At 48.8% G+C, this 7,403-nt stretch overlaps 1 pseudogene; it reads right to left on the reverse strand.

Annotated features, from left to right (window-relative positions):
* Nucleotides 1-6,672, reverse strand: part of LOC102419789 — a 19,371-nt pseudogene extending 12,699 nt beyond the window's left edge.
* Nucleotides 6,673-7,403: the final 731 nt, after the last annotated feature.

The following is a 7,403-nucleotide window of genomic DNA, read 5'->3' on the forward strand; positions in this document are numbered from 1 at the left end:
TGCACAGAGGCTTTTGCATATGAATGACCTGGCTCTTTGCAATCTAAAATTACCTAACAAACTGCAGCTTGGTCAGAGAGACCCAGAACATCCAAAAGAAGGCCCAAGGCCCCACAGCAGCTTGCATTGCTTCACAGCTGGACCTCATCTGGGCACCTCCAAATCCCAAACAAAGAAGAAGAATCTGCAGATCTGTGCGTAGCTCCTGCTGGGTAGCCTCAGGCAGAGGCTAAATTAGCACCTCCTTAAATCCAAGAGCCAGTGTACCCAGTGGTCAGAGTGGGACCATCCAGATTACAACTCCTCAGATCCATAAGGGACACACTCAGGGGGCAGACTCAGAGAGCACCAAAGCCCCACTGAAGCAAGTCTTGCCCCAGAAGGGTATTTCCAGCACAGAAGTTCTCCCACGTAGACACAGCTGCTTCTCACAGCCAATTGGCCTGGAGGTAAATTCTCCCAGTGATACCAACTACAATCAAGGCTTAACTACAACAAGACTGTGCACAAAGCCCACAAAGGGGTGCACCAAGAGTGTCCACCTCAGGTAATTGCGGAGGCTGAGCCACTGGGCTCTATAGAACACCTAGCACAGAAAGCCACTCTATCAACACAGGGAAGCATAAACAATGTGGAGACAAAGAAACGGGTAACAAATGACAGAAATGGAAGAAAGCAAACTACTGGATATAGAGTTCAAAACCATGGTTATAAGGTTTTTCAAGAATTTTCTAGAAACCACTGATCAATTTAGTGAGACCCTCAATAAGTCTAGTGAGACCCTTGAGGTTATGAAAAAGGACCAACTAGAAGTTAAGCATACACTGACTGAAATGAAGAATATTATACAGAGATCCAACAGCAGACGAGAGGATTGCAAGAATCAAGTCAAAGATTTGAAATACGAAGAAGTAAAAAACACCCAACCGGAAAAACAAAAAGCAAAAAGAATTAAAAAATATGAAGATAGTGTAAGGAGCCTCTGGGACAACTTCAAGCGAACCAACATCCGAATTATGGGGGTTCCAGAAGAAGAGAGAGTGCAAGATATTGAAAACCTATTTGAAGAAATAATGACAAAAAACTTCCCCTACCTGGGGAAAGAAATAGACTTAAAAGTCCAGGAAGCGCAGAGAACCCCAAACAAAAGGAATCCAAAGAGGACCACACCAAGACACATCACAATTAAAATGCCAAGAGCAAAAGACAAGGAGAGAATCTTAAAAGCAGCAAGAAAAAAACAGTTAGTTACCTACAAGGGAGTACCCATACGATTGTCAGCTGATTTCTCAACAGAAACTATGCAGGCCAGAAGGGAGTGGCAAGAAACATTCAAAGTGATGAATAGCAAGAACCTACAACCACGATTACTTTAACCAGCAAAGCTATCATTCAGAATTGAAGGTCAGATAAAGAGCTTCACAGATACAAAAAAGCTAAAGGAGTTCATCACCACCAAACCAGTATTATATGAAATACTGAAAGGTATTCTTTAAAAAGAGGAAGAAGAAAAAGGTAAAGATAAAACTTATAAACAACAAATACATATCTATCAACAAGTGAATCTAAAAATCAAGTGAATAAAAAATCTGATGAACAGAATAAACTGGTGAATATAATAGAATGAGGGAAATAGAAAAGGAGTGGATTGACAATTCCTGGGGGAAAAGGGGTGTGGGGGTGCAGGAAGAGACTGGATAAAAATCGTACACCTATGGATGAGGACAGTGGGGGGTGGGGGGGTAAGGGCAGAAGGTGGGGTGGGAACCAGGTGGAGGGAAGCTATAAGGGGTAAAAACAGGAACAGCTGTAATAATCTGAACAATAAAAACTAAAAAAAACTGTGGTACATCTACACAATGGAATACTATGCTGCTATACAAAAGAAGGAACTTTTACCATTTGAATCAGCAAGGAAGGAACTGGAGAACATTATGCGAAGAGAAATAAAGCCAGTCAGAGAAAGATAAATATCACATGATCTCACTCATATCCTATCGAATAAAGAGGAAACATGCAAATTGACCATCACACCATCACAAAAGATGGCGGCACACACAGCGGAGGCAGGGTTTCTGTAACACAAGATGGCTGCACCCACACTGGAGGCTGAGTTCCTGTAACGAGCCTTAACGAGCAATTAGCAGAGACCTGAGGCTGCGTGGCACTAGGCGAGGCAGGGGACCTGAGGCTGCGCCCCCTACCCAGTGGGGCTTGACAGGGGACCTCAGGCCACACCACCCACCCTGCGCCAGGCCAGGGGACCTCAAGCAGTGCCCCCCACATGGCAGGGCTTGACTGGGGACCTCAGGCCACATACCCCCCCGGTGCAGGCGAGGGACTTGAGGGTGTACCGGGGGACCTGAGGCTGCACCCCCCCCCCACCTGATGGGGCTTGACAGGCGACCTGAGGCTGCACCCCCCACCCATTCAGGCTTGACAAGGGTGGGGCCGGCTGGGTCTGGGTCTTGTGCGATTTTGAGGTGCTGCGGGTGGGTGGAGATTGACTCTGGGTCCCACAGCATGCCCCAGACTCTGACAGGAGGAAGATTTTCATATACATTTTGCTAATTTTCTTTCATCTCTGACACTTCTATTATAGAGAAAAGGAAAATAGCAATATTAAAATATATCCTCTAATTAATCCCCCTTTAATGTGCACGAATTTCATGCACCAGGCCACTAGTGTGGGATATAATGATCAACATAACTTGATGAACAAAAATAGATCCAGAGACAAATGGCAGGGGATTTTAGGGTTAGAGAGCAACCAAAGGACTTGTATGCATGCGTGTTAGCATAACCAATGGACACAGACACTGGGGCGGTGGGGGCTTGCTCAGGGTGGGAATGGTGGGGTGAGAGGGGTCAAACGGAGAAAAACAAAATATATGTAAAACTTTAGACAATAAAAAAAAGAAAAAAATTGCATTACATTGAAATAATAATAATGCCTTAACTGGAACCTCTTAAACATATGAGGTTTATGGAACCTCATAAACAACTTCTTAATTTTCTTGCTTACACCACAGGCAGCATCTATGCAAGCTATTCTGCAACTCATTTCTCAGTGCATTGTGGGTCCTGGGGACCTTTCCCTCTTGGCATGGAGAGCACATCTGTGTTTCCTCCCACAGGGCAGCCTCCACTGCACAGGAGTCCCCATGTGTGAGCATTTCCACAGTCTCTAACTTTTGTTATTATAACTGATGCTCTAAGAAATAACTTTGTGCCCTGGCTGGTTTGGCTCAGTGGATAGAGCATTAGCATGTGGACTGAAGGGTCCCAGGTTTGATTCCGGTCAAAGGCACATGCCTGGGTTGTAGGTTTGGTCCCACTGTGGGATGTGTAGGTTGCAGCCAATGATTCCCTCACATCATTGATGTTCCTCTCTTTCTCTCCCTCTCCCTTCCTCTCTGAAATCAATAAAAATATATTTTTTAAAAGAAATAACTTTGTCCATCAGTTATTTCACACAACCCCAAGCTGATTTTTCAGGTAAATTTCTAGAACTGGGATTTTGGGTCAATAAATAAGTATTTTGAATTAAGATTGTTCTACTCTCTCTCCCCCAACCCCCCATTATAAGCTGTGTCAAATTAAACAAAAATACACCAAATTATACCAACACATGTCTAAGAGTATCTGTCTCCCCACAGTCCTGCCATCAGTGTCTCCAACTACATGGTTTGTTTGCTGCCCATCTCACAGGTGGGAACGTCTCCCTGCTCAGTGAGACTGGACATCCTTCCCCGAGGTATTTCCTTCTGGGAACCGTTCATTTCTGTACGGAGCTGTTTCATATTTTGAGGAGCTCAGCCCTTTCTCCAGGACGTGTCTGCACATACTTTCCCCACTTTGTCATGTGTTTGCTGACATTTACCATTTGCCCGTCCCCATCGCCTGTCCCAGGTGGAGGCAGCAGGGATGCTCAGAAAATGTCTGTGACATCAACAGCTTCAAGGGGCAAAGGGCACCCAGGTCGCTGCTCTGAGCCTTATGATCACTGCACAGACCCAGGTCAGCAGCAGACACTCAGGCCTCCTTCTCCCAGTGGCCAGAGTGAGCACAGTGTGGGGCCGGGCACTCACCTGCAATGGAGACCCTGGCTGTCTTCTCCTGGCTGAGCAGGGGGTTTCTGACGACACAGGAGACCCCCTTCCCAGAGCCGCCTTCCAGGATCACAGATGACGTGACTGCGTACAGACCCTCTCCATCTGCAGCCCCAGGCGCTGCCATGGCGGGCAAGCTCTCTCCCCCTTCACCTCTCCACTCTACGTGGGGCTGTGGATACCAGCCTGCAGACGTGCACTCCACACGGATCCCTCCATCCTCATAGCCCTTCATTTCAACGTGAAGATCAGAGCCCAGGGCTGGGGAAGGAAGAGGGAGCCTGAGTCATGGGGAGGCCTCTGTGTTGGTGAGGGTCCATCGGGAACGGGGGCTCACTCCACTAGATCACGCAGGCAGGGTTCACTAAGGAGCTGTTTACCACGTGTGCTGTGCAGGGGAGACTGTTCCATGAGGAGACCACTGCCTGACCCTCATGGACCCTCGAGCTCAATCCAGCTGGATCTGGGCCAGAACAGAGACTGCTTCCCATGGATCCCCTCAGAGACTCCTGGAACCCTCCCCCTGCCCAGTGCTGGTTCCTGGAACTGGCCCTCATCCGCTCTAACCATGTAAGTCATTCCCCTTCTCTGGGTGGGTCATGCCCCTGTCCCCTATCTATCCTGCCTGTCCTGTGTGAGCTTTAGGCTTTGTCAGTTGGAGGGAGAGGATGTGCATGTTGTATTGCTGCAGCCCATGCTGTTTCTGGTATGGGAGTCACCGTGGTGAACTTTTGATATCATTAATCTAGAGTTTACAGCCTCTTTTTCAGGTTTTGGACTCAGGGAATTTTTATTTTGTGGTTGTAGAAGGAGAAAGACTACATGGGAGAGAGCTGACCCAGGGCCTGGAACAGTGAGCTGTTACCATCAGGGGAGGTAGGAGGAAGCCTTTTGAAGACTTGCAAGAACCAATTCCTGTAGGGAGGGGTTTCTTAAGAGGAGCTGTGGTCTCAGGAAGGGATGTAGCTGAGGAGGCCCTGGAGGAAGAAAGCCAGGACCTTCCATCCCTACCTTCCTTCCTTCTGACCAAGGCAGGGCTGTGCCCTGAGAAGGAGAAATGACGTTGGACATGAGCAATGTCATGGAACAGCAGCATCAGACAAGGATGCTTTGTCCCTGTGATGGGGTCAGGACAAAAACAAGGACCACTGAGTCATCAGATCTGAACACAGAAATAACACATGAACAGTGTCCAGTCCACAGCAACCAGCAAATCATCCCTTGTCCTAGGGGTGAGTGACCAGTTACACCCCATACCATACTGACAGCATCTGATCCAGAGCAAGCCCTCCTTCTGTAAACCCTCCCCTGGTCCCCTATCACCCCACAAGTTATACCAAGTCTCCCTGACACCCTCTCATGGGGACACCCCATGTTTCCACACCTGTGTGTTCTCCTCACTGCAACTAGTCCTGAGCTCAACTTGTTCAACTGCAGGTGTGATCCTGGGGTCTTGGTTGGAGGACATGGCTGCACAGGTGATGTCCCTGAAGCTCAGCCTCCCTGGACCCACAGCAGCGAGCACCTGGGGGCCCAGGTCCACTGCCTGGAACACAGCTGAACCCACTCAACTGTGTGCCCCCCATGAGGGGAGGTTTTCTCGGCCTCCTGCCCGGACCCCACATCCCTGCTGAGACCCTGGTGGCTGCAGGAGGGACGTCTTCACATGGTTCAGGAGGAGCCCTTCCTGCAGGAAAACCTGTGTCTGTCAAGGGCCCAGAGAAGCAGAGTTGGAGGAGGGAGGCAGCAGCTGGGGTGTAGGGAGGAGTCTGTGAGGTGGGCTTGGAGCCTGTGTCCCCAGGCCCCACAGAAGAAGGAGCTCAGAACAGCCTCAGGCTCACCTGCAACCTTCAGCTCCACCTGGGCTTTTGCAAAGAAATTGCCATCTTGGAAATAACACTGGTAGGTTCCACTGTCAGAGGCTCTGACTTTGTGAATCCGCAGAGCAGCCTTCCCCTCAGCGATGTCCTCTCTTAAAATCGACGTTCTCCCTCGATACTCTGCTATCTCTGTTTCTTCCTTGCCATCTGCATATGCACACACCGCCTGCCTGAGGCCGGGTCGCAGCCACATCAGCTCCATGGTCTCAGCGCTCATCTTCGGGGACAGGTGACAGGGCAGCTCAGCGACTTCACCCACCATGGCCAGGATGGGCTCAGGGGGTCCAACCACAGCAAACTGAGCTGGTGAGCAGAAAGGGGTGTTCAATCAGAAGGATCTGGAGGTCAGAGGTTAAGGGGGTGTCCCAGGTAGGAAGGGTGAGGTAAGAAACACCTAGACAGCAACTCAGTTCTGACAGGTGTACAGTCTAGATGGGCCTCCCAGGTGTGGGGAGGAGTCCAAGATTCTGACTGGATTTATAGGTAATTGCTCCAGGCACATAAATACAGATGGTCCTTACCTGAGCAGGGTGTGAGCAGCTGGACCAAGGTGAGGCAGACAGGCAGGTGGAGCAGCAGATGGAAGGCCAGTGACCTCATCATTGTTGGCTGTTGTGCAGACAGAGAGACACCAGAAGGAGCTGGTAGAAATGACCTGGAGGAAGATGGAGAATCCACATGGAGACCTCTGCCTCCCCAGGGCCGACTCCCGGTGCAACCACCATCACTGGTGACCCCTGAGCCTCCTCTCAAATGCCTGCTTGGGAGTCTCTTCACCTTTGACTCCAACATTGAAAACCACCCTAAAGTCTTTAACCTTAAGTGTACATTCCTTGGCCCTGGCCACCTGGGAGTCCTGGGCTCTGTGTCCAATGGGCTCACACGCTTCCACTTGCTCACACTTCCCTGCAACAGCCTGTCCGCGCCTCCAGCATCTCACTCTGATTAACACAGGGCCTCCATCTCTGAGTCCCGATTCCACTGGGGCCCCTCAGTCTCTGCTCCACACCACAGCCCGAATGCTCCTGCCTCCCTCACTTCACGCCTCTCCTCAGCCTCCAGAGGCTCCCACTGCTCTCAGAGCAGGAGCTGGAGTCCTCTGCTCCCTGCACTTTCTAAATTATCTGAATGTTTGAAATTTTAAATTTTAAAGAGGAGAATCTATTTCCATTGATTTTGGGGGATAGTTATTGTTTTTATTCTTCATTATATACAACTAGTATTTCAAAATAAAAATAAGTAAAATTTATATAATTTATAATGGGAACCACATCCTTTGCTACATATGAATGTAAATATTTCTGGACATATTTTGGATATATATATTTGCCTTCAAGTGTTTTATTCTTTAACTTAAAAATTCCTCTTGCTGGAATTACTCCTAAAGAAAAAATATCAGGCATTAACAGAA

The sequence above is a fragment of the Myotis lucifugus genome, unplaced genomic scaffold, assembly GCF_000147115.1.
Source record: "Myotis lucifugus unplaced genomic scaffold, Myoluc2.0 scaffold_824, whole genome shotgun sequence".
Taxonomy (NCBI): Eukaryota; Metazoa; Chordata; class Mammalia; order Chiroptera; family Vespertilionidae; genus Myotis; species Myotis lucifugus.